We start from the raw sequence: 23,419 nt of genomic DNA, 5'->3' as shown, positions 1-23,419 counted from the left end.
GTTCTCCCACACGTCCCCTTTGTGCGTCTCCCCGCACCCGCGTCTCCCCGTCCCGGAGACTTGGTGGAACATTGCAAATTACAAGTTCTCATTTAGATAGCAAGGGAAACCAAAATAGCATCAAGTGCAATCCATCTCCGAACCAAAAATACATCAACAAATACGCTCTAGATGGCCTCTAGCATCCAAAAAAATCATCCTACAACAAAGACCTACGTATCATCAAAATCATTTCCTATCTTGGGATCTTTGTCATTAAATCACCCTCTAAGCATTAACATAAGATAGAAAAAATATAGCATGACAAGTCAAGATTTTGTTTGAGTGATGGGTACATTTTTAGTAGGGTCATGATAAAGGAGTTTGACAACCAATGTCATTAACATCAAGATACATAGAGGGATTGGTGCTCTTGATTAAATATGAGTTCCATACCCTAGTATATGACAAAATCCAATGGAAACATTGCAATCCTCCCAATCTTGAAATCCTAAAAAACTAATAAGTCTACTGGATTTTCAGTGAGATCTAAAATTCTACTTTCTCCATATGAAATCCAATGAGGTCGGAACCACTCTCAAACATCCTGAGTCATTTCATGGTAATGTTAAAAATTTAAGTAAAAGGATGAAAATGAAAGATAAAGGAGAATGTCACTTTTACTTTAAAAATTTAACATTACCATGAATTGCATAATAACACTAGGGCAATAGGCTTGAATATTAGGCTTCCCCACTCGAAAACTCTTGTTTTTTTGAAAAACATTTGCGTTTGGAACATCTTTGCAAAAAATAATTTGCGAAGAAAGCCAGGGAGCGAATTTTTTTTTTGCGAGAGTACGCTCCCGGGTCACTCTCAATGCACTCCCACTTGGAGCGCACTTCCGGAGCAGATTCGGGGGGCGCTCCCCCGCAGCCCTGTGCTAGATTTTGAGTGGGATCTAAAATTCTACTTTCTCCAAATGAAATCCAACGAAGTTGGAACCACTCTCAAACATCTTAAAACAAATAATAGTAATATTAAAATTTAAGAAAAAGGATGAAAATGAAAGATAAAGGAGAATGTCACTTTTACATACCATTGATTGCATAACAATAGTAGGAGCTAGGCTTGAATATTAGGTTGCCCCACTCAAAAATTATTCTTAAAAGAAAAATTGTGTTTGGAACATACTTGGTTGCATTGTACGAAACCGGCCAGTGCCATACATAACCTGTCGACTCGGTACTAAACTGGCCTTTTTCAGTTTCAACTTTCAAGCCTTGAGTCAGACCAGTTTGGGGGTTAAAATGGTCAAACCGAACAATTCCCCCAGTTTTGGTCTAGTTTCGATAACATTGATTGCAAAACAAATACCTAGCCTAGTGTTGACCAAATACATCAAGGACCCTATTGATTGTCTATACAACATGGGATCCACCAATGTTGACTTCAAAGTCAAAACCTTCTTCAGATTGTTGATCATAGGTGTAGCCATACGTCTCTAGTCCTCCATCTCGAACCTCCTCAAGATCTCTACTACATACTTCCCCTAACCAAGGAAGATCTCACCTGACCTCTACCATACGTCTAACCCCAAGAAGTAACGCATCAACCCGATGTCCTTCATCTCAAACTTTGTAACCAAGTCTTCCTTGTACCCTGTTATGAGCCTCTTTGCACCTAAGAGAAATAAAGCATCCATGTATAGCACCAAGATGAATGGATCATCTCCAGCAAGTATGAAATACAAGTTAGTATCCACTTCACTCTTGATGGAGCCCATGCTCTATAAATACCCATCAATATTGGAGTAACATGCCCTAGGTGTCTGCTTGAGTCCGTAAAGGCCTTCTTCAATCTACACACATGAGACTCCTCCCATGTACCTCAAAACCCTGAGGCTACTCTATATACACCTCCTCCTCAATCAACCCATTGAGGAATCATCTCCTAACATCCATCTAATATATCCTCCACCTCATGACTAAAGCAGTACATTAAGCAACTCGAATGGAAGTATATCTAGCAACTATAGCAAATGTCTCCTCGTAGTCCACTCCCTCTTCCTGGGAAAATACTCTCACCACAAAGTTTACGTTGTATTTTTTTATGCTACTATCTATAGCATGTTTAATCTTGAAGACCCACTTGCAACTCACCATTGAATTTCCCTCTAGTCTTGGCACTATATCAAATACATCATTCCTCATATTGGAGTTAACTCTCCTTCATCAAGCCATCCCTCCAAACTTGTTGGTCAACTGTCACCTAAAAATTGGAAGCCTTGGTATTAATAATGTTGTTCATAAGTGCCATGTAGTTTGGAAATTCCCTTGAAGGTCTACTCACCCTAAGTGTGCTCCTAGGAGCCTCAATATGCTCTTGAGCATCCCTCAATGTTCGCTCAAACCATCAAGCTCTCCTAATAGAACTAGTAGGAGGTGTTGTCGACTCCTCCACCTCACCTAGAGCCTGACTCCCTAAATTGGAAGTCATTGATGAACTTGCTCATCCTTCGAAACCTCTTGTTCCTCGTCCTCTATCACTCGAAGTGGCTCATAAGACTTTATAGATGCTAGGTTGTCCTTGAACATCACATCCCTTCTAACCACTGTCTTCCTTTGTGCTACAATGAAAATCATGTATGCCTTCAAAGTCTCATTGTATCCCACAAATATGCCCTTCTCCCTTGGGGGTTGCAACTTCGTCCTCTTATCCACAAGAACATGCATGTACATCAGAAAACCAAAGATGTGAAAGTGCTATATCCCTAGTTGCACCACTATAAATGCTTCCTCAGGATTCTTATCCCCCAAGATCCTATGAGGATTCCTGTTTTGCACATAAATTGTCGTGTTGCATGCCTCTGCCAAAGAAACAAAGGCAGATCCTAGTCATGAATCATTACCTTGGCAACTCCTATGATGGACCAATTCTTTCCCTCTGCAAGCCTATTCTATTGAGAGTTGTATGACATTGTTGTCTCCCTCTTGAGCCTTGCCCCTTTGCATAAATACTTGTAGTCATTGAAGGTGTACTCCCCCCCATTATTTGACCTCAAGACTTTGAACCTCCTCTAAAGGTAGATAAAGGGGTGATTGGGTGCAGAAGAAATTCCATCCATGTGTGCAAGTTTCAGCCCTTTAAAGGTAGATTAGATCATGCCTTGCACTAGATTTTGCCTGTACGCAATTTATAGAGGTGATTCTTAAATTATGTGCCACCCACATACAATCAAATGACACTAATGCATAAATCAAACCTAAAAATGCTAGCCACTGCCTTAGCTGTCTAGAAGAGAGAAGAAGAGAGATTTCATAAAGTTTTATGGTGATCAACACACTCTTAGACCGGTGCCTTGTCCTACAAGGGTTGAATGGAGTATTTATAGCACAAATTCGAAGGAAGGAAATTGATGGAGTAAGGGGGGTGCTTAGGGCATCCACTTCTACAAAACTCTATTTGTTGCTCTTATGAGGGGAGAGATTAAATATAGGGTCTACACAATAAGAGTTTCCCTACAGGCCCTAGAGGGGACAATTTTACATGCAATATTAAAGCAAAATTTCAACAATGATAAAGCATTTAGACATGGAACAATTGAAAACCTACAATATACATAAACGATGCAAAACATAAATAATAAACAACAAACTTACAAAATCTTCCATAAAAGGAACTTCTATCAATCCCATAACAACATCTCAATGCAAAAATCACATCCTCTAGCAAGTCACATCCACATATATCACACTTTGCCCAATGTAGCGAAAAAGACTAGCTTGCACTCTCTTAGAGGGGCGGCTCTATTTATATGAGACCTAAACCACTCGTTTTTACATTAAATCAACCAATGAAGTCATAGTGACAGGTTTACTTGAGGTGTTCCATAAGAAAGAGGTTACAAGTCAACCTCATAGCTCAAAAACATAACAAAAGTGTCATAAATGTCTAAACATGTGGGAGAAAATCCTCCTCAAGCTTGTAGGGTTCAATGAAGCATTTATAGCAAAAATTTAAAGGAAGGATATTGTTGGAGTAAGGGCGGGTGCCTAGGGCATCCACTTCTACAAAACCCTAGTTGTTGCTCTTGTGAGGGGAGAGATTAAATATAGGATCTGCACATTAAGAGTTTCCCTACATGCCTTAGAGGGGACAATTGTTACATGCAATATTGAAGCAAAATTTCAACAATGATAAAGCATTTAGACATGGAACAATTGAAACCCCACATTAGACATAAACCATGCAAAATATCAATAATAAACAACAAACTTACAAAATCTTCCACAAAAGGAACTCCTTTCAATCCCATAACAACGTCTCCATGCAAAAATCACATCCTCTAGCAAGTCACATCCACAAATATCACACTTTGCCTAATGTAGTGTAAAAGAATAGCTTGCACTCTCTTAGAGGGGCAACTCTATTTATAAGAGAACTGTACCACTCATTTTTACAATAAATCAGCCAATGAAGCCCTAGTGACAGGTTTGCTTGAAGTATTCCATATCAAAAAGAGGCTACAAGCCAACCTCATAGCTCAAAAACATAACAAAAGTGCCATATAAGCCTAGACATGTTGGAGAAAATCCTCCTCAAGCATGACATCATCCTCCAAATGAACTCTAGAAGCCACAAAAAGGTGTGATATGGGCTAATGATTGTTCCATACTCCAAGATGCATCTCAAAGATCATGTGCAAGCCTCCAAAGTGACTCTATGCCAACAAGTCATCTCCATGGTGCCCAACCTCACCCTTAAAAAAATAAGAGGGGTGACGTGGCACTCTCTAACTCAAGTGTTGGGGCTCCAAAGTGATGTGCAAGCCCTCCCTTGTCATCTCAAGGATGACCATCATCATCTGAGCTCTAGAACAAGTAATGTCCATCAAACAGTATCAAGGCCATCCTCAAGGCATTCTCAGTCCATTGGGAACATCATCAATATCTCCAACACCAAGCTTCATGGGCTCAATGTTTCAGCATCTAAGGGTCCCTCGATGTGTCAAGCATCCTGTGGGATCATCAAGTAGCCCAACGCTTTTCTCTGGATAGCCAACTCTACATTAGCAAGGCCATACTTTGTCTCTGCAATGGATAACATGACCTTTACTACGCTAATGAGAAGGTGGGGCAATCATCTCAAGACACCTCTACTATTGTGATGAGAACCACTTTGACAAAACCCTCTCAAGATCAAGTGAAAATCAACAATCATTAGGTACAAAAACCATGGATGCATCATAGTGGACCATACTTAATGCTACGAGCACAGTAATACTTCACACAAAGATCACCTTCAAATATCTAATTAGACCAAGTCTCGCATAAGTGTTCCCTCCTTATGGTAGGGATGAATAGTTGGATAACCCTATTAGGTGTTTCCAGCGCCAAAGGGGAGTGACAGGTTCCAAGTTAGCCCAACAATCCATAGGTGTATATGTAGATGGTGGCAACTGAGTGGGCATGAATTCAAGCTAGGGTGTCACAACCAAGCAACCAACTAATGGTGGTCCAAGTTCCAACATCCTAAGCGTATAGATGTAAGGAGGGAGAAATCATGGAGGCATAAGTTACCCCTTTCCTTGGCCTACTTTTTCCACCCAATGGTGCATCTTTTACTTCTTGATGATCATGCTTTAATTTGGGTGCATAGCTCAGGTGGCCAAGCTTGCTTTTTGAGATTTAGCATTTAATACCCCTTGATGATGAGGTAGTTTATCGCTCATCAAGGTTGGGACAATACAAGGGTTCCCTTTTATAGATGGAGCATCATGTGCTTGAGGAACCAAGCGATGGGTAACAATGAGGGTAGAGCTCAAGCTAGGCTTTTTCCCACATGCTAATCAAATGTCTCAGACATATTTTGCAATTTATCATTTTCTTTCATTATTGTTTTCTTTTGCTTTTAACTTTCTTTTAGCTACATCAACCTCCAAGGCAAAGTTTTCCGACCCAAACTCAATGATGAGGATGAGAGGGTGCCAATCCCCATGACCAATGACCACCAACTCGAAGAATGGAGATGGAATAATGGAAAAGATGGAAATTGGTAAGGATGGGATACCATGGACATGTTCCTTCAATTAGAGTCTCCCCAGTAGTGCCCTTCCTACAACCCTAAGGCCTCAAAGGAGATCCCACTAAACTAGAGTCAAATACCAGCCTCCTAAGTGAAGTGAGGGAACAAGAATACAATCAAGATCGATTAATTATCCAGATCACCCCTTAATTCATATTAGTATCTCGAAATATCAAGTAAAAGCACATCATTACAAAATGGTTAAAGTACCTACAGATGGTTGACCCACCTTTCGTCAAGCAAGAATGCCTAATGGCAGAGAGGAATTTGACAGGATCAAGAAGTGGAGAATCGGTGACATCATGTCATGTGCTAATCAATAGGGTTGTTGATTAGCTAGTTGTCCAAGGAGGAGAAAAATTTCTCCTGCAAGTTACCCACTTTTGGTGGGTAACACTCACTAATGTGTATTCTCCCTTAACTTATCCTTCTTTTTATAAGTTTGAGTTATGACTAAATCATCAACCATAATCTCCAATTGATTGATGGTTGAGATTAAATCTCAACTTCACTTGAGATCAATGGTTGAGATTTATCTATTCAGTAATGCAAATAATCTTTGCATTTCATTAGATTAACTCATTTTCCTCATAAAAAGAAATATTTAATTAAGGTAATTGCTAATGTCAATAGTCAATTAGATGATTTTCACATGCCCAGACACTTAGGCTTGTGTAGAAGTACCTACCTAAGCTACAAACATCAACGATTTAACTATTTAACCATCTAGAAAAGACCACAAGCACCCACAAAGTCTCACTCTGTCCCCTTCATTTTATGATGCTGCCAAGCTCCAACATACTTGTAATTGCAAACCTCACTCAATCTATAACCTGAAAATTGAACTCATGTGTTGCAAAATACTGCTCAAGCTGAAAGCCTCAAACCTTGCTCAGTATATAGCTTAAAGTCAAAGTTTGTGGCCTCTAAATCAAAGTCTAGCCAATATATTAAGTTATTAACTAAGCCATGAATCCCAAATGCGATTTGGGGAAGAAAGAAGAGCCAGAGACAATATCAACTCTGTCAGTGCCCTTCTTGGCTTCTAGAGAATATGATTGGCTATATCAATTATATACACGTTGGTGTGTTAATCTAATTCCTCCCATAATGGCTTTGTGTTGTGTATGCCCAAATGCATCCTATAGTCGCCTAAATCCACACCTAGGCTAGCGTGGATAAAATTTTGAAATACACTTGTGGCCTTGGGAGCAAATATCGAGCTGGGCAGCTATAACTCAATTCTCAACTCCTTCGTCTAGGTTAACTTCTAGTGAAGCCAAGGGGGTTGGACCCTATGAGACAACTAAGGTTTGACAAGCTTTAGCAAAATAGAAATATTAGTTCTAGGAGTTGATTAAGATTGACCAAAACACATTCAACCATCAATATGTAGATTACAACATGTGAATTCAAAACATGTAAATAAACTCCACAACCACAAATAACCATAATCATTCATAAACAAGAGATACAACAATAATGATCAATGAATGAAATATTATTGAAGTAACAATGTAGCAAGTAGAGAACAGTGTCAAATAAAGAGTACTTGAATGTTCAAAGCAAGAGATAGTTGCTTGTAAGTAAAGTACTTGAGCTTGGAAATGTAAATGCCCCAAAGTAAATGTGCTTTGAAAATAAATGTGGCAATTGAAAATGACCACATACCAAATACTGTAAATGAAAGTGTTGTGAAATGTCTCTTGGTTGATTTTAGTTAAATTAGATTTCACTTGGGCTTAGGTTAGTTTAGTGTGTGGGTGCACAACATGAAATGTGTGATTGAAATAAATTAAATCTAAGTAAGGTTTGTGTCCTCTTCCAACCTTATCCTTGTTGGGTTAAGGAACGCTGCAAGGGGATTCTACAGGGGAAGCTTAACTTCAATGAGTACCCTCAAGAGCCCGCAAGTCAACCCATTTGCAAGGAGGTCCAACACTAAGGGAAACAAGCCCCTAGCCTTACTTCACAAGTAGAACGTTTACTGATTTCCCCCAATCCCACAATAAGAAGATGTAGAAGAGGTTTTCCCTATTTAGTCTAATTCAACCAACAACCCTTCTCTGATTGTGCAAGAAGATCAATCTAGGCCTGTAACTTGCATGAAAACATATCAAGACGTGAAGGACGTTTATTACTCTTTGCAAAATGGAAATCTAAATTAAAACGGGAATTGAAATCTAATCTAAAGCAAGAATTAAAATTTAATCTAATCTAGGAGCATAAATGAAATTAAATCTAGATTGTAATTAGATTAATCTAATGAAAAGAAAATTGAATTAATCTAGATTGGGATGTGTGATTAAGCTTCTAAGGTTAATTTTAGCCCAAAAGAAGTCACAACACGAAAAAGAGAACTCCACAACAAGAGATTCCCACTAGGTAGGGCCTGGGGGGATGCTTAGGAGTCTCTCCAAACCCCTGAGGTGATTACAATACTTTGATGAGATCCTTTGTGAATAAAGGGATCAAAAGAAAAAAGGACTACCTTGTGAATGAAGGGATCAAAAATGGATGGATGTAGTTATAATGGTGGTATATCAATGGTTTTACAAAGGTTTCAGCATAGGTTGCTTTCGGGTGCTTCAAATCATCAAAATCGAGTGAATTTCGGCAACACCTCCTCTGGTAAAAGTGTGGGTTTGCTAAAAACCAGCAAGCTAATTAGTCATAAAAGTGATGAAAATGAGTTCGAAACACATGAACAAATTTAGCATGTGAAAGCCAAAAATACCAAGTGAAATTCTATAGTTAAAATGCTAAGTTCCTACACTAATTAGCCAGGAAAGACCAAGAAAATTTGGTTTCTTCTCAGATAATATGATGGTTATTAGGACAGCAATCAATAGAAAGCCTCTAGATGCTAGATATGTCAATGAAATGCCTAAATAATAACCAATAATTGCTGATAGGGATTTTGTGAGGAGAGATGAGAGAACAGGGGCCCTTTTGAAGTCCTTTAAAACCTTTTGGAAATTCTCGATCCAAGTGGCACTAATGCTTTCTTTAGGTGCTTGAAGATGGCTGATTCAACCAAGAACTTCCTCAACTCCAAGCTTGAGGAACCTGTAACACACTTAATATCTTGTAAAGGAGATTAATAGATAGGTGTAGTTTGCACAATGAACAAAGTAAACATGCTATTCAACCAAGAAGTGCATGTAATACTAAGTTTTAGAACACAAACTATCAAGAAAATAGCAAGCACTTGCTATCTTCTCCTTTGGGCAACAATACCCCTATCAAAAACCTTAAGCAATTGAATTGAAAACACAAGAAGTTACCTCAATGGAGAAATAAGCAAACCACACAAAATTGCTAGATCATGGACCTCGAAAGTCTTCTTGGGGAGATTACAATTTATAGAATAAGAGGAGATCCCAAAAAGAGAATAGTTTCCAGGTGGAAGGGAGGAGATCCCAAGGCAATTCGAATTGCTCCAAGTGTCCAAGACTAGCTGCCAATAGGGGCTGCGTATTCCCCATGTGGCTGAGGGTATTTGTCCAAGAGTAAGAATGCAACATATCAAGGAAGATGCTTCCACAAGTGACTAATAACAATCCCAGTAGGTGGCTCAAGTTTTCCAAGTGGCAAGGGAATTATTCCCAAGGAAAAACGAGTTTCCACAACTGTCTAATAGTTTTAAGTGTAGTAACTGTGTATCTCTTCTAAGTCGTTGTGTAGGCTCCAAACAAAGGCAATGTATTACATGTGGAACAATGTGCTGGCATGTAGGGGGGGTGAACTCCCACTCACTCTCCCTTAATGTTCAAACTCAGCTTCCATAAATAAATGAACTCGGCCTCCTTGGATGAAGGAACTCGGTCTCTTTAAGTCGCATCCTAACTCTACTTGCTGGCAGCTACTTGTCTCCTCAACTCATGGGCCTTACTTGACCTCCAAATCAGCATTTAACTCACTCTTATTTGCCTTCATTTCACTTGAGTGCTTGAGTCATTCAGTCAACTAAAAACATCTTTCTGGGTTGTCCCCAGTTATTTAATAACTGAGTTTTCTCGTCTTTTTCCTCATTTTTTGAGTAAAAGTGAGTTTTGATGAGGAAAAATCATTTTTTGTACCCCAAAAGTGGGTTCTAGAATAACATTGGTAATTTGAGTATGAATTATGAGTACTCACATGTCATACAACATTTCCTAGTGGCACCTTTTTACTTATTGCATAGAAATTAATTAAAAATTCCAATTTTGCAAGAAATTTTTAATTATTAAAAAATCCTAAAAATACTCAGTGCAATTCTGTGAGACTTTGGATAATGCCTAGCATGGTAATATACATTGACCCTAGACTTAGAAAACACACTCAAGGCCCAGTTATTAAAACACACTCCAGCTTTGGAGGTTATGAGTGAAAAAACTCAATTAATTATTTCACTAAAAAGCGAAAATAATTAATTAAGTGACAAAAACTGTTAAAATTGACAACTAGGGCCAAACTCCACATGGGTCATCTTATTTATGACAGCTGATATTTTTATTGGATTCCTCTCTCCGAGAGTTGTAAGATTAATCCAAAGATCATCTGATTCCAACATGTACAAATGAAAATATGAATTTATTTATATTATGGACAAATTGTCAAGGTCGACTAGCAAGCTAAACAAGCATTCAAACCCCCAGCGCATCCTCAATGTTACATATAAAAGGAGGAGACCTCAAGTCATTTTATCATCATCTCTCTCCTCTTTTGATTGGGTACGCAAATCTGTGCAGCTGTCTCTCACACGTGCAAAGGAAGGAGGATGATTTTCTGTTTGATTATTTCACTACTTGACTGCGTTGACGTGCATTGACCGAACTGCAGGATTGTTGTTTGACTGCATTGACCTCTAGCATTGACTTGTTTTGACTGCGGATTGGGTGAGGTATCTCCTTCCTAGCAAGCCGCAGATCTGGGCACTAAAATCGAGGCAATCTGACCTCTCATTTGACCAGTGTTGATTGCCCTAGGGCTGGCCGCAGTTTGACTTTTGTTGACCAGTTTTTGACTGGACTTTTTCAGATTGTTTTGGGTTGATTGGGCTTGTTGTTGGAGGTCGAAGTTGACTGGGTTTGACCGAGTTGTTTAGAGGAAGAATTATGTCGTGTTTGACCAGCGTTGACTTTTTTGGTTAGGGCTTTTTGTTGCTGTCATAAATTATCAGATTTGTAATTCGTACTATCTCTCTCTCTGCTGAACTATTGAAGAATATAAGAAGAATTGATCAAGGGTTTCCCCACATTGGGGTTTGTCCCGGTTGGTGCCACATCTTATGTCCTCTTGTCTTGGCTTGCCTTCTACTGTTTATGTTTATGTTCTATCTGCATTTCACTATCATACTGGTGTGATTGCTAAACTAGATATTGATATTGGGCTAATAAAGAAATTGAAGTAAATTGCTCTTAAGCATAGAACATACCATTGTTACCTAAAATTAACATGGTATCAAAGGTGAGGTGAAGACAAAGCCCAAGCAAGAGCGTAAGAGCAATCACCAAAGACAGTTGAACAAGGACAAAAGGCTCAATGGGTTCCTCATCCCACTTCCCAGCTGAAGACAAGCTCCGTGAAAAGTCTGACTATCATGGATGGAAGATGTCCCTTGATTTGACCTTGGAAGAACAAGAAGTGTTGGATTATGTGAAGGGTAAAATCCCTAAGCCTCCTTCAAATGCACCGGCTGCTGCGAAGACCAAGTACAATTGGGTTGAAGTCAAAGCGAAAAAGATTATCAAAGATTCCATTGACAAGCGTCCGGTGGCCTACATCTCCGATTTAAACACCTCTAAGGAGATCTACGACAGGTTGGTCAGCATGTTCAAGGTTAGTGATGCTAATCAAATTTTATTTCTCAGAAATAAGTTGAAGGATATTAAGAAGGGCAAGACGAGGATATTCAATCCTACTTCTTAACGATCACTGGGATCAAGAATGATCTACTTTTGATTGGAGAGGTCATTCCTAACAAGGAACTCACTATCACTACCCTTGGAGGACTCCCACCCGAGTGGTATATATTTAGAACCACTATTCTCAATAATGATCGAATTCCAGGGTTTGAAGAATTGATGTCAAGATGCATTCAAGAAGAAACAAGAATGGTGGAGCAAGAAATGCCTTCTAATAGAAGCAACCCCACTACTTTCTCCGCTCATGCCAAAAGGAGAAATAATGCAGGGTCTAAAGGTCATTTCAATGGAAAGCCTGGATCTAAGGGTGGAAGGAAGGGCAGGTGCTTTGTTTGCAATAAGTTTGGCCACTATGCAAGGGAGTGTCCAAATAGAAGGGACACATCACATGATGATGATCACAATCATTCTAGGGGCAACTTCAACCACAAAAATCAAAGGAATGGTAGGTACAATGGCAAAGGAAAAAGGAATGTGAGACATCAAGGAAATGGTCAACCCTCCAAGAAAGCAAGGAACTCTAGGTATGAAGAATCAAATGTTGTTAACAATAAGCAAAAGGAGTATTATCTTATATTGGCCCTCTCCACTACCTCTCCTCCAGACACCTTGGGGAATTGGCTAATTGATAGTGGTTCCTCAAAGCACTTCACCGGATACAAGGAAGCTCTCTCTAATCTGATAGAGAAGGAGACAAACTTGGAGATTATTCTTGGAGACAATGCCACCTATCCCGTAAAGGGAGTAGGGAATGTTACCCTTCAATTGAATCAAGGTAACACGATTCATTTACAAGTTCTATATGTACCTGGTGTCCATTTCGACAATGGAAGATAAAGGATTCAAGGTGGCTTTTATCGATGGAAAGGTACGTGTTTGGAAAAGAAATTTCAAGGATGCTTTTACTCTTGGGTTCAGGGTTGACACTTTGTATCAAGTTGGAGGAAGTCCATTGGGAGCCATTCCTTGCGACACATCTCTACAATCTGAACTATGGCACTGGAGGTTCACCCATCTTCATTATAAGGCCCTACCCAGTGTGAGACAAATGGTGACAGGTATGCTCAAATTCAAAGTAGAACATGAAGGTGTATGTTCGGCATGTGTCGAAGGAAAATTTACAAGGGGACAATTCCCCTCTAGTAATAGCAAGACCACAGACATATTGCAATTGATCCACTCCGACATATCTGGTGTGATGCCCATAAACTCCTTGGGAGGATACTTATATTATCTCACCTTTGTGGATGATTATTCTCGCAAGACCTGGATCTACTTCTTGAAGAAGAAGGATGAAGTGTTCTCCTGGTTCTGACACTTCAAAGCCTTGATCAAAATACCAATTTGAGAAGAAAATCAAGATATTGAGGACTGATAATGGGACCGAGTATGAATCCAATGAATTCCATGATTATTGCAGAGAAGCTAGCATTAAGAGGGAGACTACAACGCCATAAACTCCCAAGCAAAATGGTGTGGCTGAAAGGAAGAATCACTTTATTGTAGAAGTTGTTTGTGCCATGCTTCATGATCAAGGCCTTCTGAAGTTTCTATGGGCTGAAGCTGCAAATATCGCCGCGTATGTTCAAAACCGATGCCCTCATCAAGCATTGGACTCCAAGACTCCCACAGAAATGTTCACTGGTAAGAAACCCGATGTCTCTCATTTTAGAATTTGTGGAAGCCACGTATATTTTCATGTGCCGAAAGAGAAAAGAAGCAAATTGGGTGCATCAGGGAAGAAAGGAATCTTTGTGGGCTATAGTGAAAATTCTAAGGGTTATAGAATTTGTGGTTGGTCAAAGGGAAGTTGAGGTAAGTCATGATGTCACCTTTGACGAAGATATGGCCCTCGGCAAGATCAACAACCTTCCTATCCCAAGGAAGGACAAAGAAGCTGACATCGGAAAAAAGGGTGAAAAAGAGGACAAAACGATGCCTGATATTGATGAACCTATGGATCTTATAGATCCTATTGATCCTCCTCCCCCAGAACCCTCCTCCAAGAGGAGAACCTCATGGCTTAGGGAGACTCTCGAAGATGCCAAGAGACATATTGCACCAAGGGGGACTTTCTATGAGAGCAAGAAGTTGAACAAGTATCAAGGAAACTTGACCATCATGAGCACTATCATTCAAAATGAGCCTTCATCATTTGAAGAAGTCGTGAAGCAACAAGTATGGAAGGATGCTATGAATGAAGAATATGAGTCAATTATGAAGAATCATGTCTGGGATGTGGTCCCTAGACCCCAGGACAAATCAGTTATCACCTCTAAGTGGCTCTACAAAATCAAGCATGGAGCTGATGGAAGTGCAGAAAAGTTCAAGGCTCACTTTGTTGCTCGAGGCTTCTCTCAAAAAGAAGGTGTAGATTACAATGAGATATTTGCACCTATTGCCCGATACACCACCATCAGCTCCATCATAGCCCTTATTGCCTCGCAAGGATGGAACCTACATCAAATGGATGCCAAGACCGCTTTCTTGCATGGTTTGATCAAAGTGCAAGTTTATGTGGAACAACCCGAGGGGTTTGAGGTTCATAACTGGGAATCTCATGTATGCAGGTTGAAGAAAGCTCTTTGTGGCTTAAAGCAAGCACCTCGGGCTTGGTATGAGAGGATTGATAGCTATCTGATGAAGCTGAGATTCACTAGAAGTGAAATCGATCCAAACGTTTACTTTAAGGTTGAAAATGATAAACCTCTCACACTGGTACTTTATGTGGACGACCTCTTTCTGACAGGTGCAGACCCTCTCATTCACAAATGTAAGAGGGAGTTGGCTTCTGAATTTGAGATGAAGGACCTAGGACTGATGCACTACTTCCTAGGGTTGGAGGTCTGGCAAAAGCCAGGATAAATTTTCCTATCTCAAGGAAAATATGTTGTGAAAATACTGGAAAGATTTGGGATGGTGGACTACAACCCTGTGACCACCCCAATGGAACTTAACTTCAAGAAGTTATGTGGTAGTGTTGTCGGACCTAAATTGGGAAATGCTTTTGAGTATCGTCAACTCATAGGAGCACTGATGTTCTTAGTGAACTCCCGTCCGGACATATGTTTTACAGTTAATATGTTGAGCCAATACATGGTTGAGCCTCATCATACACATTGGGTTGCCACCAAGAATCTTTTGAGATATCTTCGGGGCACGATCACTCATGGACTGAGATACACTGCCGAAAATGTGAGGTTGCATCGTTATTCCGATGTTGATTGGGCTGGAAGTGTGGTGGATCGCAAGAGCACTTCTAGATGTTGTTTTTCTTTGGGTTCTGCTTCGATACCCTAGATGAGCAGGAAGCAGAAATCGTTTGCCTTGAGCATCGACGAGGCCAAATACATAGCTGCTACTAGCTAGTATGGCCTCCTGTGAAGCTGTCTAGTTGAGGAAGCTCTTTAGTGAGTTGTTTGGACATGTGCTGGATACCACCGTGATCCTCTGCGACAACCAGAGTGGGATCTGATTATCAAAGAATCTTGTGTTTCATGATCGCTCCAAGCATATAGATATCAGGTACCACTTTATCCGGGATATGGTACAACGAGGAGCAATAAGGCTCCATCACATTGGGACTAATGAGCAGGTCACCGATATTTTGACAAAGCCCCTGGGGAAGGTCAAATTCTTGGCCTTCCGAGAACGACTTGGAGTCGTGGAGAGACCCTCTTATGAGGGTCCTGTATGAGATGGACATTGAGCTTTGGGAGCTCCGGGGGGCTTGGGGTACTTCTTGGAGCAGTAAGCAACCATAGGGTGAGTGGTTCAACCTTCCCCTAGTGGTTTGCTGTTTACAGGGTGAGTGGTTCATCCTTCCCCTGTGATACCCTTGGCAACAGGTGAGTAGGACGAGCGGTTCATCCTTCTCCTACCGAGACATCCTACCCATGCAGTATGGGACTCATGGGAAGTACCTCTCATCTGGCCAATGAGTAGGGAAATGAGGATAGGAACCATAGTACTACTGATGAACGCATCGTGTACTATCGTACTTCCTATGCTAGGATGTCCGATATTGATCTGGGATCAATGGGAACTAAGCTCAGGTCAGTAAGAGTGGTATGAGACACTCTCTTTTGATTGGAACTGACTTCGAGTCAGTAACAGTGGTATGAGACATTCTCTTTTGATTGGGACTGACTGTTAGGGTCCAACCCTAACCCCCTTATTTATGTAATAGGATCGAGTCATAGTTATAGTTAAGTAAAGAGTCAATAAGGCCCATATTAATAATTGTAAGTGGTTGACCCGCATTTAAAGAAGGGACCACTGTTAGTTGCAAATGGGCCATGGTATTAGATAGATGGTATTAATAAGAACCATGGTATTGACCCATGGTATTGCATGTATGAATCCTACATAAAGGATAGAGATTCCCCTCGATGAGCGTCGCATCTTATTTTGTAATTGAGCCTAGCTCTATTGGAGGTTGCCCCCTCGAAGAGGCAAGTGAACATTGCTTTCCTTTCTAAATAATAAAATACTTGCTATTATTTCTTATTGTTCTGTGTTCTGGGTATATTTCTTCGCATATTTGGTATTCTGGTATCTTCTTGCAGGTCAAGAGCATAACAAGTGGTATCAAAGCACTTTCCAGGGCCGATGGGATCTCCATTTTTAGCAAAAAAAAAAAATTGGCTAGAGACGTGTTCCGACGTCTTTAAACCACGGGATCTGTCGTTGAGCGCATAAACCTGCAGATTTGGGGAGGCATGCACGTAGGAAATACAAGAGGTGGTCACACTTGTTGGACTCCCTTATAACCCCTGTGGGTACCCCTTCGAGTAGTAGCGCATTAGACAGAACCGCGCATGGACTGTCTTCCAAGTACCCTCTGGGTATATCGAAAGCCCCCTAGGCTCTCTTGAAACCTCGCCATAGATAAACCATCGGTTGTCTTGCTGCTACAGTACACCGAGAACAGCACTCAGGGAGATTACTCGCGCATACGATAGGGTAGTCGGGTTGTACAGCTAAGGGTATGGTTGATCCTCCTTGGTTAGTGCCCTAAAAGATTGGGCCGAGTACTACTGTCAAACCCTTGTGTATATTGCGATCTTTAGCACTTGACACTCCTTGAGACCATAGTTCCCTTGTCTCTCTCCAGATCACGCATCATCTTTGCCAGATTAGATCTAGCAGGTGGGGTTCTGTCGCAGCCGCAACAATCAGTTCCGCCATTCAAATCTATCAGATCAGCCAATCAGATTTATCAGATCCGCCATTCAGATCTAGCAGCAAGGGTTCGATCACTGCCACATTCCTACTCATACTCTGTAGTTGAGGGTTCGCCGACAGATCAAAGTATTTGTGTGGGCCCTGATACCTAGGCGTGATTCTCGCAAGACATTGGGCAGCATTGACTTTTCTGGGATTCGACTACTGCAGTATTCCTAAGCGAGGAGTAAAACTTAGTCTGAGACCCTCCCGAAACGCTTATAGGAGACTTAGCCCATAAGAATCAGGTCGACAAGCTGAGCAAGGTGGTACCATTCACTTGTTAGTGTCAAAAATTTCGGGTGGTCCCAAATTTTAAGTGCACCGGATCGGTGCATGGTACAAACTAGAGCTCAAGCTATGGCCAATGAGAAGATCGACACCCTTGAACACAAGTTGGACACAGTACTGACGTCGCTCAAGACCTTAGCTGACACACTCACAAAGGGCAAGTCGGAGGAACACTCAGAGGCATATGCTTTCAATGAAAACATTGAGGGCGAGTCTAGCCATTCTCTTCACCTCTTTGGCAACCACCAACAGTCCCAGACGCGACCACCCAAGCTGGACATGTATAAATTTGATGGCTCTCATCCGACCACATGGCTAGCACAAATGGAGCAATATTTCACACTGAATCACATCAGAGATGATGCAACTCAGCTTAGTGTGGGTAGCATGTACTTGGACAATGAAAGATGGCAATGGTGGCAGTGGCATCAACGTTGCTATGGAAGGCCCGTGACTTGGCAGACATTCGCAAAAGCTCTTACGGATCGCTTTGACCATGAATCTAACTTTTTGGGTCGTCTCACTAAGCTCCGACAGACAGGAACAGTGAACGAATATATTACAGCCTTTGAAGCCTTAGCCTTCCGCACAGGAGGTCTACACGATCAGTTCTACTTGGAATGTTTTGTCAGTGGTCTCAAAGAAGCCATACAAGCCCACGTCCGACTGCAACACCCAACCTCATGGCTGGATGCTTGCAAGATAGCTCGTGAAGTAGAACGTGTGTTAGCGGCCCAGTCCAATCGCCCAAATTTCATAGCCAAGGGTCGCCCCACCTAGGCTCAAAGCACTACCCAAACACTCAAGGTTCAAAAGGTGTCACCAGCGAAAATGGCGGAAAGAAGAAAGCAAGGATTGTGTTACTACTGTGATGAGAAATACTCCCCCAAGCATAAATGCAAGGAGCCCAAATTCTTTCAAATTGATGCTACTGATCACAGTTCATCGGAGGAAGCCCCACCACTTGAGGAACCAGAGGAGGAAGATGAGGACAACCAGCCGAACAATGTACCTGAAGAACCAGTTATCTCGCTTCATGCTTTGGCAAGGATTTCTTCTCCCCAAACTCTCAAAATCAGAGGTTTTATTAAGCATCGCCCTGTAGTAGTCTTGATTGATAGTGGCAGTACGCATAACTTTATCCATCAAAGAGTCGCGGAAGCAGTGCATTGTTTTGTCAGAGCAGTCTCTAACTTCCAAGTCCAAATTGCTGATGGGGGGACAATGAAATGTGAAGGCCGCTGTGAAAATGTCAAACTTCAAATGGGGGATTATCAGTTAAAGACCCACATGTTTGCCATACACATGGGAGGGTGTGACATTGTCTTGGGTGCTGAATGGCTCCGCACACTCGGCCCAATCACAATGGATTTCCAAGAGTTATATATGAGCTTTAAGCAGAACAAACACACACATACCCTCCGCGGACTCCAGGCGGTGATCCCTCTATCATCAGCTCGCATAGGATGGAAAAATTATTAAAAAGGGGAATGATACATTCTCGATCATTTCTTCTTCTTCATAGTTCAGCAGAGCAATGCATGGATGGCAGAGGTAGTACAGATTGGCAAATGGATTAGCAAGTGGAGTTCTCCCTAGTTGAGAAGGAGTGTTAAAATTGGCAACTAGGGCCAAACTCCACATGGGTCATCTTATTTATGGCAGTTGATATTTTTCTTGGATTCCTCTCTTCGAGAGGTGTAGGATTGATCTAAAGATCATCCGATTCCGACATGTACAGATGAAGATATGAATTTATTTATATTATAGACAAATTGTCAAGGTCGGCGAGCAAGCTAAACAGTTATTCAAACCCCCAGCTCATCCTCAACGTTGCATATAAAAGGAGGAGACCTCAAGTCATTTTATCATTATCTCTCTCTCCTCTTGTGATTGGGTACACAAATTTGGGCAGCTGTCTCTCACACATGCGAAGGAAGGAGGACTGCGTTGACCAGCGTTGACCGAACTACAAGATTGTTGTTTGACTGCGCTGACCTCTAGCGTTGACCTGTTTTGACTGCAGATTGGGTGAGGTATCTCCTTCCTAGCAAGCCGCAGATCTGGGCACTGAAATCGAGGCAATCTGACCTCTCATTTGACCAGTGTTGACTGCCCTAGGGTTGGCCGCAGTTTGACTTTCGTTGACCAATTTTTTACTGGACTTTTTCGGATTGTTTTGGGCTGATTGGGCTTGTTGTTGGAGGCCAAAGTTGACTGGGTTTGACCAAGCTGTTTAGAGGAAGAATTTTGCCATGTTTGACCAGCGTTGACTTTTCTGGTTATGGCCTTTTGCTGTTGTCATAGATTATCAGATTTGTAATTTGTACTATCTCTATCTTTGTTGAACTATTGAAGAATATAAGAAGAATCGATTAAGGGTTTCCCCACATTGGGATTTGTCCCTAGTTGGTGCCACATCTTATGTCCTCGTCTTGGCTTGTCTTCTACTGTTTATGTTTATATTCTATCTGCATTTTACTATCATGTTGATGTGCTTGTTAAACTGGATATTGATATTGGGCTAATAAAAAATTGAAGTAAATTGCTCTTAAGCATAGAACATAACATTGTTACCTAAAATTAACAAAAACACTCTAGAGAAACTTCTTTACTAACCAGGTCCCAAGGGTCTAAGTCTATTACATAAGTTTATCATGCTAGTGTCATTTTATACAGTTTCCTCATAGGGGCACGAAATTTGCATAGAAGAAGAGAAAGAAGATAAAGAGGGGCAAAATTTCCCTGATGCCTTCTGAACTTCAAAAAAATTGATCAGCGTCTTGTCCATCGAGCAATGGAATCTTTGTTTCCTGCTAGGTACATCTGAGCAGGTAACACATCCTATGTCAAGTTCTTTGTAATGTCCTAGGGTAATTTTGGTCATTAGGGTTTTAAAATCATAAGTTAATCTCTAGTAATTGCACAACACTCTTCACTTTAGGCAAAAAGATAATATAAATCATACAATAATGCAAATGACAATAGATTTTACCACACAATAATTTGTTCACATCTATCAGATCTTTACAACAGCTACTAGGACTGTTATACCAATATATTTGAAATGTAAATTGTCCACTTCAATGTTTACAATAGCAATCAATATCTAAGCAATAGTTCCAACTTCCGACTCCACGTGGCACTGACCAATTTAACTAGCTTACTATAACGTTATTATTCTAATTGTTGTTCTTTCAAACTTATATCCACTTACAAAATTAGATGACTAAGTATCTTCTATACTAGTGATACTCTACTAACTAAAAGTTTGATTGCCCTTATAGTCTTGTTCCTTATATTTGTTTGTTGGAGACAGTTATGGTAACTGCAAAATTTGTGTTACACAAAACCCGAACAAAATGTTGTAGAAAAGGTGTTATAGATGCCCCTGTTCAGGGAAGAGGGGACCTTGTTGTCCTGGCAAACATTCCTCAATATAATAAACTCCTGTAGCTGAGATCCAGACTCAAGAAAACTCTTTTTCTTTTGCAGACCTAATCAACTTTGCCTGACTTCGAATGGCCTCTAATGGGTGTTCGTTGCCTTAGAGTGGATTCGAAACTTCCCTATTAGACCGCAAGCCTATAAAGGGAGCCAAGAGGACTCTAAGCCTTAGGAAATAAGGTTGAGGTGTCTCTCTATTGTAGAAAGGCCAGCGAAGAGTCTTGGAAGTTGTTGTTCATGAAAGGAGACCAAGTTTAGGATTGGTTGAAAGGATTATGTTGAGGCTTGTATCAAAGCTTTCTTTAGAACTGCTGCCTTGTATTACAAAAGCAGAAGCTGTACATTATCACGAACCGTGAATGGTTAAAGGGGTCCTTGACAAGCATGTGTAGACGAAACCTTTGAATAAGCATTGGAGGATAGTCTGTAGGAATTATGAAATTGTATGCAATGGAAAGTTGGAAGTTGCTCCAAAGCAAGAGGGAGCTCCTTCACCTATTTATGTAAAGCAATAAAATTCCAGTGATGAGAAATTGTTCTGACATCTAAAACCATGCCAGATGACTGAAAGAGCTTCTAGTTCAGAGGGAGCAGGCAGGGAACAAGTTCGAAGGATGCCATGATGGAGGAAATTGTGTCGAAGAGAAGTCAATGGTGATTCCAAGAGAATCTATGAGATCAAGTATGCGGTAGATGGCAACATAGAGAAGTACAAAGCGAGATTTGTGAGGATTCTCCAAGAAAGAGGGAGAGGACTATGAGGAGACACTTGCTCCAGTTGTTAGGTACACTTCTGTTAGAACTATTGTTTCTATTGCTTTTGTTGGAGGTTACATCAAATTGATGTATAGATTGTTTTCCTCAATGGATTAATTGAGGAAGAAGTGTACATATAGCAACCTCAAGGCTTTGAGGTACATGAGGAGTCCCATGTTTGCAAACAAAAGAAATTTTGTACATGCACCTCAGACTTGGTATTCTTGGATTGATAGATCAAGGTTGAACTTGTTATTATATGACTTGTTTCCAATGGGAGCCGAAGGACTCATGTGACAGAGGGAACAGTAGTGGCAGGAGGATTTTCTTATGTGATAAAGGGAACAGTCAAGCCTTGCTTCAATGTCAGAGGGAGTTGACCTCTGAGTTTGAGATGAAGGATCTTGAGGATACATTACTTCTTGGGACTAGAAGTGTGGCAGAAGCCAAGTGAGATATTCCTTGGTCAAAGGAAGCATATTATTATGATCCTTCAGAGATTTGGGATGATGGATAGCCAGTCCATGGCCAGTCCCATGGTAACTAATCTGAAGAAGTTGAGTGGCAGAGGGAGCAGCCAGGATTGCCACAACAGGATATGTTTTAGTGTCAAAGTGAGCACCCAATCAAGGTGACCATAAAGTAGTTGTGGCGCAACATGTGTTGAGGTACTAGCATGGTACAGTTGAATATGGATTAAGATATGTCTCAAATGGTGAAGTACAGCTGCAGGGATTCACAAATTTTGATTGGGCAAGAAATACTGAAGATGAGAAGAGCACATCAGGATGTTGTTTCAGTTTGGGTTCGGCTATGATATCATGGATGAGCATGAAGCAAACATTTGTTTCACTAAGCACTATTGAAGTTAAGCATGCTGCAACTTGTTTGGCGAGTTGTGACACAGTGTGGCTTTGGAAGCTACTCACAGGATTGTTTGATTAGGTGCAAGGGGCAACCATGATGTCAAGCCAAAGCACATTGAGATCACAGTACCACAACATTCGGCCTAAGTTGCACGAAGCACCGAAACGTTTCAGAGTTTCTGAAATGGGTACGTTTAGAAACATCACCTACCAAAAATGGAAATGTCAACCGAAGCATCGGTCGAAACGTCATACATGTTTATATATATAAGTGAATAATACATTATCTTGCAAGAAGAAAGGGAATAAGACTCATCTATGACAATTTAGAAGGAAAACCAAGTCTATATTAACTCTCATTGATGATTACATGATGGTTGAGTTTCGGAGTTCCAGGTATGGGTATGTCCCGAAACGCCGAGTTCGTAGAAGTATCGTGCAACATAGCATCCGGGACATGGCACAAAAGGGAGCAATGAGGCTCCAATGCATTTCTATGGATGGGGAGGTTGTTGACATTCTCACAAAGCCTCTGTTCTAGGATGAAGTTTGTATACTTCAGAGGCAAGCTTGGAGTGGTTGAGAATGTTTCTCTTGGTTAAAGGGCATGTTGATGTTGTAGCATCAAAGGGTGGAGATTCTCCCTAGGTCAAGGATATTGATCAAGAGCCATGTAATATGGCTAGGGAGATTGGCCCAAATAGCATCAAGGCCCAGAGTGCTCCCTCGGTCACCGATTACCTAACCATATTGCCAAGGGTTATTTGGCTAGCAGGTTGAGTGAGTGCCTTATAGCATCGGGCAAGTGTTTTGCCATTCAGTAGCATGTGACCACATGTGGGAATGGTAAACAGACCA

The 23,419-nt window shown here is 40.9% G+C and overlaps 1 protein-coding gene across 1 annotated transcript in view; it reads right to left on the bottom strand.

Moving 5' to 3' along the window:
• COX15 (cytochrome c oxidase 15) overlaps positions 1–23,419 on the bottom strand; it is a 209,034-nt gene that overhangs the window by 98,798 nt on the left and 86,817 nt on the right. The gene's annotated exons all lie outside the window — the stretch shown is intronic.

The sequence above is a fragment of the Pinus tabuliformis genome, chromosome 4_2 (genome assembly GCF_031772625.1).
Source record: "Pinus tabuliformis cultivar Carrire ecotype Pingquan chromosome 4_2, CPIR1, whole genome shotgun sequence".
NCBI classification, from domain to species: domain Eukaryota; kingdom Viridiplantae; phylum Streptophyta; class Pinopsida; order Pinales; family Pinaceae; genus Pinus; species Pinus tabuliformis.
The sequence above is the reverse complement of the archived record's forward strand: the minus strand, read 5'-3'. Positions and strand labels throughout refer to the sequence as shown.